Raw genomic sequence first — 12,686 nt, 5'->3', positions numbered from 1 at the left:
TGCGGGAGCAGCGCGGCGGGGGGCTCCTGATGTCTCCCCAGCCATGATTAGAAAATAACAGAGCAATTATCCGTGGCGAGAGACGATCGTAAAAAAAAAAAGCCCAACCCGGTGACAAAAAAGCAGCTGGGACCAAGACATGGGGGCTGCCCGGCTCGACACCTTGCAGCCGAACTATTTTTTTTTTTTTTTCTTTATTATAAAATTCCAGCAGAAAAATAAATTGCAGCCTGATCTATTTTTGTTTGCATGTTTCCCTCGGTGCGTTAAAAAGGTGCCATGCGTGTGCAACGGCTCCCCGCCCCCCCCACAATATTGCTCGTGAACAGATCGAACAGATGACATCCTGAGACTTTGATTTTTATTTCTTTATAGAAAAGTCCCGTTAAAGAGTGAGCAGGGAAAACTTTTCTGCCGACACTTGTGCCGAAAGAGTGCGGGGGGAGGAGGAGGAGGGTGGTTGTGGTGTGTGTGTGTGTGTGTGTGTGGGGGGGGGGATTAAAGTTTACCGGTGCGTTTGCCACCATGTGTCAAAACTTGTGAGATGGAAGAGCCGGTTGAGACCTGCCATTTTGTGCAGTGATCGACCTCATGAATGAGGAGAGATCTCCGCGTTCTGCGTCGAGGAGACCCACGATGGCATTTGGACATTAAGGTGCATATCAGCAGCCACGAGGTTTGACATTTTGTTGTCAAATCTGGTACAGAGCAATGTGGTTGTTATTACTATTTTGAGTGAGAGAAGGTGGCAGAAAGCTGTTGTAAAAGACACTAATAGACACCCGTTAGTGTGGAAATATAAAATGACAGAGCCCATCAGTGAATACTATTTGGAGGATGGAAGAGGTCGAGTGTGTGACATGTTATTAAACCCCTCCTTCCAGGAGTCTCTTTATCTTTTATTCAAGTTTTTTCTTCTTCTTCTAAACACCCAGCAGGTTGAACAAATCAAGGAATCTCTATCCGAATTCGTGCTGACATGATGGGCCAGTGCTGAATTGTCAGTGATAGCTTGGTTGCACCGGGGATGAGGCTTGTAATCCCATTTAAAGCCTCTGTCTTACCGTGCGCCTTGTGTGGGGAGGACCTTTTCCTTGGAACCACAATTGACCCCTCAGTGATCTGACCCCGGTTATCCAGCCACTTCCAGCAGCTCTACAATGGCTGCAATGACACATGTCATCATTCTTAAAATACTGAACAATGTCTATCACATTGTTTGCAACTGTTTCTCTAACCTTCGCTGAAGTTGTCTTCAGCCCCCAGAAAAAGAATCTTCCTCAGATTCATTGCGGAAGGAAAAGGGATAAATAGATGTTCTGCCCGAGTTGAGATGCTGTCATTGTTTAATGGTATGCACAGGGCGGATATTATGTCTGAAATAGTGTCTGGGCGTAGACCCTTTTTGTCAGCACCTTTCATTCCCTTATTGGACGTGAAATAGCGAATGGATATCTGTCCCTGCTCCTCTGACAGTGCAGGCAGCCTCACAGACCTGCCTGCCCTTTAGTGCACCTCTCTGCTCTGCTACAAGTTGAAATGTTGTCATTCTTCTCGGGGAAAAATATTTTTGGAAGAGAAACCGTGTTTGAGAAAAGGCCTATCTTTGCAGACTGGCCTGTGTCAAGGCCCTTTTTGGTTTGTGTTGGCAAGTTATTTAATATTCATTAGGCCTGCTTCTTATATTTTCATCTCTACGATCAGGATGCGTCTGATATGATATACAACTCATTAATGAATTTTCCAGGTAATTATCGGTAATGCTGCCAATAGAATGTCTATTTTTATGAAAATGCGCGAGCATTATTTATCTTCACTTCCTGGCAAGTTAAATTGAGGAATTCACGTTTTATGGATGGGGTGTTTTTATTTTAGAGTCAGTGTGAGATTGGGATTTATTACAGCAAAAAAAAAGAACACACACACAAACACACACACACAAAAAGTATGTTGACATTTTCTTAAGCGGCAACTTTCTGAGCAGCGAAGCTCAAAATCTGTTCTCGGGAGCCAGTCTGTAGCGGTCGCCGTTGATCTTGTATGAGTTGCTTTCCCACCTGTGCCCGTGTCAGCGTTGCAAAAGGGGGGCCGCGGGGCATGACTGAGCGCGGCGATACACATCTCTCTGCTGAAAACGAAGGCGAAGGGAGGGTTGAGGGAGACAGGAGGGAGGGAGATGGGGGGGGGGGGGGGGGAGAGAGAGAGAGAGAGAGAGAGAGAGAGAGAGAGAGAGAGAGAGAGAGAGACCATGGATGGCATCAAAACAGTCCTCTTTTCACCGGGCTGTCAATCAGTCAGTCAGCCACTCAGTTCACCGTGGAGTAGACCCACTCGACTGAAGCTGCCGCGTTGTCAGCCCGACGCACAGTGAATTATTTGCACGTTGACATGTACACAATCAGATTTTTTTTTTTTTTTAAACAGGATGGAAAAATCAGTGTGGGAAAAAGAAATCACACACTTGTTTAACAAATGCGCACAAAGAAGGCGGCACACGAGGAGACGTCCCAGTACATCGGCAAAACATACAAACCTGCAGTGAAGTGGTTGCACAAATTACATAATCTCCTCGCAGCACAGAAAATACACGTGTGCAATCAATTGGACAACACATAATTCCACCACAAAGAAGTTGTCCTGTATCCTGCGATACACGCTGTCCACAGTCGAACAGGCAGCCTGACTGTGGTTAGTTGATCCCCGTCTCATGTAATTATAGGGGAGAGGGCTCCAGCTGTACAGGCTGCGAGGCCAGGGCCCCCAGTCCGCTGGGATCAGGGCGGTGGTGGGCAGGCCAGATCAGGCCGGCTCTGCTCATCAGCTAGCCATTAATTGATATGTGCAGTCATTGTGAAGGCACCCCTATACACACACACACACACACACACACACACACACACACACACACACACGCACAACCTACCCCCCACCCATTTGTTTCATTCCCATTCTGGTTCTGATCTACAGCCGGGAAAGGGCGGCTGGGTACATGTGTTTCTGTGTGTGTGTGTGTGTGTGTGTTTGTGTGTCCCTTCAGAGGCAAGGAGAGGGCTGAGAGGTCTGTAACACACAGGCGTTAGTCTGGTTTGAGCCTTGTAGCTCCATGACCTTGATCTGCAGAGTTCAAGCCAGAGAGGGGACGATGCTGCCATTGCTGTGAGAGACGAACATGACAAGCACATCGACGCATGCACACGCACATGCACACACAAAGCTTTGGATCAAATGTGGGATGTGAAGTCGTGAAGAGACTGCCGACCACAGAACATCACACACTAGATTACACACTTTACACAGAAATCTGGAACAATTTGTTAGAATTTCTGTCACCATAAAGAAGATTTTATTTATTCCGCTGTGGCGATAAATTGAAGGGGTCAGGGACGACCTCAGAGTTTCATGGAAGTTAGTGCCACTGACCTTTGGCCATTATCAGGCCTTTTTTAGGACTTAATAATGAGCCTTTTTGTGAAATGAATTGTTAACGAGCGACCATATTTCTCCAGCCTTTGCATGAAGCCTTGATCCAAAACGCCTTTTAATGTTCAAGTTATTTGTTGCGCAAATATAAATTGAACGCGTCACTTTCATTCAATTGCATCAAATCAGAATCACAGGTGTCCGATGGTCAAGACACATATCATTCAGGTAAAACTTTAATGGTTCAATTTGTCCCTTGTTACATGTCATACCAACCCCCCCCAACAAAAAAAAAAGGTATATATATATGTATATATTGGGGCAAAGTAAAACTTGTAAAACTCCCTGTGAAAGAATGTAGATAACGTGCTGTAAATCTGAATGGGAAATATACATTAGAAATTAATATGGTATCAAATAGAATTTCAATTGAAAAATGATCAGCTTTATTGAATCACTGTTTAAATGAGAGCTAAGGTACAATCCTCCTGTTGTGCACTTGCATTGCTTGTGTTGCTCTGTGAGAATGCCTCGTTCTGTACTTAAGGAATTGCGCGTACAGAATATTTTTCCTGCTGTGTTCTTTGCCATGAGATAATAAACATTTTCAGGGTGGAGGATTGGAGGAGAAGAGGGGGGTGGATGGGTTGGGGTAATGGGGAGGGGGGGGGGGGTAGTAATCACGGACGTCAGTTTGATCTAAGAATAAAGAGTGTGGGGCAGACGAGGTTCTGACAGATATAGGCTTGACTCAGTCCTCGCATGCCGGGGTGCCATCACAAGGAGCGTCTGCCTGTCTGAGCAGCCGGAGGAGTCGTGGGTTGGGGACGAGGACGAGGGTGAGGTCTGGACGATGAGGGAGCAAAAGAAAGGGGTGGAAGTCGTCTTGGACTGAGATGTGGGCAAGGAGGATCTCTGTCTTTAAATTGTATTTAATTTTACATCTGGCTTCTCCGTCACAGTCTCCGTGCTTTCTTAAGTACCAGACTTTGTTAAATAAGCCTGTGTACGGACGCAGGTCGGGTGTGCGTGGGAGTTTTGCCTGCACAACAGTGTTTATACAGTGTGTGTGTGTGTGTGTGTGTGTGTGTGTGTGTTTTTTCCAGGGCTAGTTTAAATGCTCAGTCTTGTAGAGTCCAGTGTTGAGCCAGTTGTTTTGCTTTGCCCTTTCTCTCTCTCTTTCTCTGTCTATGTAATCTGTTGTCACTCACATCAACAACACCAACAAGGAATGTGTTCTGAAACTCTCTATCCTCGCAACCTGTGATTTTCCTCCTTTGCCCCCCCCCAACCCCCAACCCCCAACCCCCCGGCTTCCCTGCTGATCCTCCCCTCACATTAAGGCATTATTGAGTTTGGCTTTATTCAAATTTATTTATTTTTATTTCAAAAATGTTCATACTCAAAGTTCTTGAGCTTTTTTCATCTAAGGATGCGTCATGCAATGTCACGACCGCTCTCCCTTTTGATGTGTGGAATGGCGCTGCGTTTTCAGCCATGTCATTTCCGCAGACAGCAAACAGCTTAACACAAACAGGCGAGCACACATCAATCAGAGGTCCTGAAGCAGAGAATTGTTACTGCTTAGCATTCAGCCACGCTCAGCCAAGACTGTGGTAAATACCTCCGCTGTTCATGAGACGGAAGGTTATACGTGTGTGTGTGTGTGTGTGTGTGTGTGTGTGTGTGTGTGAGGTAGGTTTTGTCTATTATCCACTTCACATACCATCACTGACTGCATCCCACGTGTCATGTCTGCTCTTTAGCTGCCTCTGCCTCTCGGATGTGACCTCTGTAAAAGTCCCAGACCTCTGCTAATGAGCGTGCCGGAGTAGCACAAGGTAAAGGGGAGAGGAACAGAGGGACGCGGCGGAGGAGAAGAGGGAGAACAGGGAGGGCATGGCGGTGCCGGGGAGAACTCCTGCACCTTTAATTATGATCAAGAGGTTTTTCACCAAAGGACGGAGGCGTTGCAGTACTGTTGCACTCGTAAATCTGGCCCCGGATGCCGTATATTGTGTCGAACGATTACTGTACACCATTATAGTGCATATTCAACTGCCTCTCCAGCACCTGATTTGCATAATTGGATCTTTAATGAAACTTGCCTTGTGGAACAAAAAATACAAAAAGAGAGATGAAAAAAGTGGTTTGGCACGAGGACGGAGGGCGAGGGAGGGAAAATAACACTCTATAGATGAATGACCCCTCAAATATTTTTGGTAGCACTGGTTTACAAAAAAAAAGAAAGAGTCTTAAAAATGCGTGAAAAGGGAAAAGGCCCTTGTTATTAAAAAGTATAAGGAAGACATTGAAATTATATATTAAAAAAAAAATAATAAGAGGAGGAAAGTGACCTGCTCTGGCCCAGTCGCTCACACGTCAGCGGCAGTACTACAAATAGGATGAGAAGTGACTGTGAAAGCTGTACATTCCCCGCCAGGTCTCGCGGGTTAAGACTACAATAGCGGGATATTCTCTTGCCCGGGGGGGATTTTCAGCTCCTCTTCTGTCGACAATCATTGCACCAACTTGTTACTCAGGGAAGATCGCTCTTTTGTAAAGGAGCCGATTCTGCGCTCGCCTGGTGGAATTCCTCTACTGCAAATATTTTGACAATGCCTAATCAGGAGCCATCGTTTTTTTACTCTCCATTTTCTTTTTTTGCCGTGGATCAGGAGCCTTAATTCTTGCCTTGTGACTGAGCAATAATAATAATCATTTTTGTGTATTTTCATATCCATTAGAGACTTCCATTTCAAGTAAAAAATTTTCTGATTCATGCAAAAAAAAAAAAAGGTGCCTTTTTATTTCCCTGCCTCTTGTTTGTGGCGGCGACACGGCATCCGTCTAATTGCTTGATTCAACTCCAAGGTGTCCCATTTCCCTCAGCCTTCAGGAGGTGAAGGTCAAAACCCTCCTAGTGCCACGTTCACGCCAACGTGAGGGCCGTGGATAATAGCAGGTTATTCGCCCCGTCTTACTGAAGGATCTTTTGCTTACAACTGACAATGAGAGATGGACAAAAATAGAATGGAAAAAAACTCTATATTTTAATCAACATGTCATGAGAGAGACTATTAGGTAGCACTCTTGTTTCTGCCGTGAGTGGCCCTTCGTTGAAAAGTGCGACAGGTAGTTGGTAATCAAGTGCTAATGTTAATAAACAGACCAGGCCTTGATGGCGCATTAAAGCGATTGTGTGCATTTAGCTGGCTGCAAGCAGTGGTTTCTCTGTGTGTGTGTGTGTGTGTGTGTGTGTGTGTGTGTGTGTGTGTGTGTGTGTGTGTGTGTGTGTGTGTGTGTGTGTGTGTGTGTGTGTGTGTGTGTGTGTGTGTGTGTGTGTGTGTGTGTGTGTGTGTGTGTGTGTGTGTGTGTGTGTGTGTGTGTGTGTGAGAGAGAGTGAGAGAGTGAGAGTGTGTGTGTGCGTGTTTTTCCACTACATCCGTGGGAGTGGATCATGTGTCAAAGCGGTTTACAGGTGGCCTGCGGGGCAGCCGCTCTACAGAGAGGTGGAGGAAAGGCAGGCAAGGTTCAAGTACCTCAGAGGCTCTGACGGCGCTGAACTGAGCAATCCCCGGATCTGAGAGGACCCTTCAAAAGCCTCCTTATCGCTCTCCTCATTCCACCATTATACTCTTTCTTTTTTTTCCTCTCTCCCCGCCGCGGCCTCTGTCATTTCTCCATCCTCTCTCCATCCCTCCATCCTCTCCCACTCTTATCTATCATTTTCCCTATCTTTTTTATATGAGACGCCTCACTTGTCGTCTATACCATCTGCCACTCCATTCATCTTTCTTTTGCACTGGTAGAATTGTTGCTGAAAGTCACCCATTAGTCCCCACGTACCGCACACTTCTGAACTTTGCTTTTGGGAAATCATCATAGATCTTTCCATGCAGCCGCACCAGCGTCTTCACCTATGCACAAGTGAATCAATGGCCATTTAGTTCAGTACAGTTTCATTTGCATAGTACCACAACATGAATTATCTAAAGGCATTTCACAGAGTATAGTAACAATATTGAGGAGAGCACTTGGAGACGATGGAGAAGAAAAAAAGTCAAGCTCGTCAGGATGATACAGAGGTTCCCCACATCTTGACCTTTAATTTAAGATCATGATACCTCCCTTGGTCTGCCAAGACATGTAACACAAATTCCCCTCAGAGGAGAGATTTAGTTTTCACCTGGTAGTAAAAGTGCAGTTTATGCAGTGGGACTCATTGGGGAGAATTCTTTTTTGTGTTTTTATCCTTGGTTAAATAAAAACCCAAAACGCAAAAAAACAATCTAGTAGGATACAAAGTACCACATCCACAGACCGGTAGATCCAGAGAGAAAGAGATAAATACACAGTAGGCAGAGCGATGACAGGACGGAGCGTGGAGAGAAAAGCAGGGAGCAGAGGGAGAGAAGGAGGGAGGCAGAGACACGGGGAGAGGAGGGATGATGTACTTAACGGTATCTGTAGGCTTTCCCTCTGAACAAGCTGCTGCCACAGATCCTGGTAGCCCGCGTTGATAAATTCGGTTTGATAAAAGTCACTGAAATGCCGGCCTGTCTGCACACCTCTATTAAGCGCCGGTACATTTGTCACAGCCAGTGGAAGTCAAGCAAAGGGTTTTAATGTCATATCAGGCTGAATTAAAGAATCAATCGAAAGCACTGAAAGGTTTAGCTTTTTATTTCAAGTGACAGTGGCGGTGTTACAGCTGTGGCTGGCGCTGCAGATTACTGGGCTCGAGTTGATCAAGGCAGTCATTTTTACATTTTCACGTTTTATATTTGGCTATTGGGAATTTTGCGAATATTTTAGCCTGGAGTCTCATTTTGTATCTGATGACTTTGAGTGAGGGAGGGGGGATGTGTGTTTGCGTTTGGGGGGGGGCTCCTCTTACGCCTGGCATTATTTTCCTAATTTATTTATCTCTTTTTTTTTTTTAATCAAGAGAAATTGGATCTATGTTGCATCAATCATCTACCTTGCTTAATATACAGTAGGAAGCTGAGGGGAGCTGCGTTTTAAAAACACACAACTTTCCCCCTGAGAAGCCCCCTTAATACCACATTACTGTTCTGCATTTATGCAAAAGTAAATAAGTAAACCCAAAAGGCAAATGAGCATTCCAGGCGTTTAAACACACAGCCTTCTGTAAACGCCTGGTGCAGCCACGGCTGCATCAACTGAGGCGTAGCTGGCAGGGGACACAAAGTAGGGGTTGCTACTGTGCTACCGTGGGTGATTTTTTTTAAAGGTGTATATATATGTCTTCTTGTTTATTCTTCCTGTTTATTCTTGCTCTAATTCAACGGTAGGATGTCCCAAAACAACTTGTTTTTTTTATATTTTTCTTATTTTCTGATACATCATTAAAAGGCCTCTTTCAAGTATAAGAGAAAAACAGTGTAGGGACTGAACGCAAATTATTTCGGATGGGTGGTGGGGAGGGGGCCTTATGATCAGTCAGTGATCACCAATTAATTCCACATGGATTTTGTTTGTCCCTTCAGTCCCTGACTCTTTCTGAACCTAAACCAACCGTCAGTCGACGATGAAACCACGAATGATGAATGTGAACTTGAGGGAAATTCATCCAAAATGATCTTTCCTTCCCTTCATTGCTTCGTCTATTTATGTCCCCCCCCCGCCCACACACACAAACACACACACACACACACACACACACACACACACACACACACACACACACACACACACACGCACAAACAATCAGTGGATCCCACCTGGTGTTTTATTTAATCAGGTAAAATACACACTACGTGTGTGCGGGCGCACGCGTGTACGAATGCATGTTTGTGCACGTGTACTTGCTCGCCAAAGAGCTGTCAGTCTTTCATGAACTACGTTAAAAGTGTTGTTCAAGGTGGGAGCTAAATACTATTCATCTATTATTTATCTCCGTTATTACCGGGGTTGAATTTAAAAGGAGAGCTGGCTGACGTGGGAGAATCCCCCCGGCGCCTGGCTCTTTCCTTTAATACCTCTTTTTAAGTCTTAAGATGAGTTCCCAACCGTGCTGAAAGAGAAACCTTTTACAGATCTCCCGCAATTTCCGACAGTTTTCTTAAATCGTCTTTTTTTTTGGTATTTAGAAACGGCCCACCTCATCATCTTCCCTCCCTCCAACCCAAACCGACTCCCCCTCCCCCTCCCCCTCCCCCTCGTCTTCCTCTTTTGTTTTTATCCTCATCTTTGTTGTTATTATTATTTTTGATCGTGAGCTGCAGTTGTTTTCTTCGCCTCAGAACTGCATTTTATCTCTTTTGTTGTGTCATTCACACCAATCGCAGTAATGGGGAGAGAGTTAAGTGGAAGTGCCGGGGCCCGGGCCCTTGTTCAGCTTGTCTGTCGGCTGCTTTGGTAAACAGGACTGTCAGATCTGCAGAGAGGGAGAGAAAGCGAAAGAGGGAGAGAGAGAGGGGGGGGGGGGGAGAGATAAACATTTGAAGCATTTTCATCCATGTTGTGGTTGATGACACTGATAGGCTCCGAGGGTGAGAGTGAGTTCACACTTGAAGTTGTGTGTCCCAAAAACCGGGGGGGTCATTTATGAACAGATTCACTCTTTCTAATCTTCTGCCACTCTGTTGCACCCGGTGAAGAAAGAATAGGATGAGGTCACGGAAGACTTAACCGCAAAGAAATATTTCTCGAGTTTTACTGTGCTGGGACTCAGTGTCACAAGCAGGAAAGTGACTATCAATGGATTGTTCAGGTTTATTAAAACTTGGATGGGATTTTCTGAAAGGTCATGGTAGTGGTGTAGTCACCAAAAGAACTGCTGAGATGTTGAAATTTTGTAACGTTGTTGAAAAAAGAAATCAGACATGGAAAGAAACAAAATATGAATGCGCGATTCAAACAACACTCCAGAGCTGTATGGCTCACTGTGTCAGCCTTGCTGCCACCAGATGAAAACACATCATTCCTTCAGACCACCGTTACTGAAGAGACATCTGTAAAAATGTTGTCCGTACGTCTAAAGTGTGTATATATTGTTTTTTATTTTTTATTAAACATGTCTTTTAAAATTCCTAACTGTTGGATGGAGAATGAAGCCTCTCCCTCCTGTGCCACCCTCGGGTTGACATTCTTGATCAGTCTTGGAAGGATCTCAATGCAGTTTGATGAAGTTTGCACACCTGATGCCTCATTGACCTTTATGCATTAAAATTTTTTTATCCTGTATATGTTTGCATAGCTGCGTTTTCAGATTTGCCTCAATTAAGTGGTTTATTATCATAAATTGAAATGTATTTGCGACCTGTTTGATCGTCTGACCACTCTTGTTACTCGCTGTGGCTGACTTGTTGTTGCAGTGTCGCAGTGTTTCTAGATCCCCACAGTTAGGTTGCTGAGAAACATCTCATCATAACCAATAGAGATAAAGGCCAAAACTATGAAAAAGAGACCTAGGTTTTAAAAACCAGAGTGGTCCTTTTGAGCCAAAAATGTAACCCACCAGAGGAACCAAGTGCCTCCACACTTCATCCTGCTTATGACACCCTGGCTTGTGCCACAGGAAGTCCTTCAACTTTGTGTTCACGTCGTCACCCCTCATCCGACCCACCCACTAACAGTGACAGAGCTGCTTGGGATCAGGGGTCGGAGAGGTTTGCACCACGAATCCGAGTTCATTTCTCTCTCTCTCTCTCTCTCTCTCTCACTCTCTCTACCTCGTGGCATCGCAGTCTTTGTGATTGCTGATCAGCCCCTGAGGGCTCGGAGGCGCTCCGGCTAGATCCCGGTGATTACAGTAAATGCTGCCCCCCCCCCCCCCCCCCCCCCCCCCCCCCCCCCCCCCCTCCACGCTCACCACAGATCAGGGTTTGTGGGGTGGGAACGAGGTGGACTGAGAGGGACGAGGTGAAAGAAGAAGACAGAAGAATAGCAGTGAGTAAGTTGAGACTTAAGTGGTTGGTTTGACCGCTGGTCAGTGTCGAAGCCAGTGGAGGACGGGATCCTGTAGCTGGATGTAATACATTTGCATCATATCAGATTTATGATAAAAAATTTAAGCTTCAAAGCATCAACCTCCTAGTGGTAATTTTAAAAAGGACATCTCTTGGATTTTAATAACTCCCCTCTCCCATTTTATAAAAAGTGTGTCCAACCAAAATCAAACATGTCATCAAATGCACCAATTTAAACATATAAGATGCAGCTTCTTAATATTAAGTATCAGATAAATTGTAAATGAAAACGCACAGTACTGCTGTTCTCTCAGAACAATGCGAAGGTGCCGTTGACGGGTGACTGTTTTCAGACTTGGTTGGCTCACAGGAATGATGCTCCACATCAGTGGACGGATCGCCTCTCCAGGCAGTGTATTAAGCAGACACGTGTGTGTGTGTGTGTGTGTGTGTGTGTGTGTGTGTGTGTGTGTGTGTGTGTGTGTGTGTGTGTGTGTGTGTGTGTGTGTGTGTGTGTGTGTGTGTGTGTGTGTGTGTGTGTGTGTGTGTGTGTGTGTGTGTGTGTGTGTGTGTGTGTGTGTGTGAGAGAGTGAGACACAGAGAGTGTGTGTTTTCTGATATGTGACCTGTATAATGTCGATCCCTCTATGTGCCAGTCAGAACTGTGCTTTCCCTTAGTCTGCTGTCTGTGACTCCGTAGTACATACCAGTACCTGTCGTGTGTGTATGTGCGCCTGTTACTGCTGGGGTGGGGGGGTGGGGGTATTTGATCTAGCCGTGGCTCATGTTTGTGCGGAAACCGGCGGAGGTCAGTCTCCTCTTCAACGCCCCTTTTTTATCCAATTTCTTTGGCTGCGGGCGGCCGCTCGCCGTGCTTTTGTTGCCGGAGGTAATCTGTGAAATGATCTTAATTATGGAGGTTCGGCCTGTTCCCCCCCCCATCACTTCCTTCTCTCTCTCTCTCTCTCTCTCTTTTCATTTCCCCCCCCTCCCTCTCTTCCTTTCTGTACATGCTTTTAATCAAACAGCGTAGTTAGCTCGTAATGAGGGCGAGGAGAGCACGTGTGCTTCTGCTTACACATGCTGCGAGGCTCCAACGAGGAGGAGGAGGATGATGATGATGAGGGCAGTGAGGAAGGATGGGACGGGTGGAAAGACAAGTGATTATACAGTTTCCATGACAGGTTTGTCAAGAAAATTATACAGCCAGGCCAGAAATCTCAAATTTATTTTGAGTCCTGCCATAGCCAAATCTGAGTGGTATGAAAAGTAGGGCTTGACTTTGCGTATAACAAAAAAAGAAACAATTTCAAAAATATCAACATTTTT

General features: G+C 45.4%; 1 protein-coding gene across 5 annotated transcripts in view; it reads left to right on the top strand.

Annotated features, from left to right (window-relative positions):
- znf536 (zinc finger protein 536) overlaps positions 1 to 12,686 on the top strand; it is a 224,190-nt gene that overhangs the window by 11,950 nt on the left and 199,554 nt on the right. The window lies entirely within an intron of this gene.

The sequence above is a fragment of the Scophthalmus maximus genome, chromosome 4, assembly GCF_022379125.1.
Source record: "Scophthalmus maximus strain ysfricsl-2021 chromosome 4, ASM2237912v1, whole genome shotgun sequence".
Classification (NCBI taxonomy): domain Eukaryota; kingdom Metazoa; phylum Chordata; class Actinopteri; order Pleuronectiformes; family Scophthalmidae; genus Scophthalmus; species Scophthalmus maximus.
The sequence above is the reverse complement of the archived record's forward strand: the minus strand, read 5'-3'. Positions and strand labels throughout refer to the sequence as shown.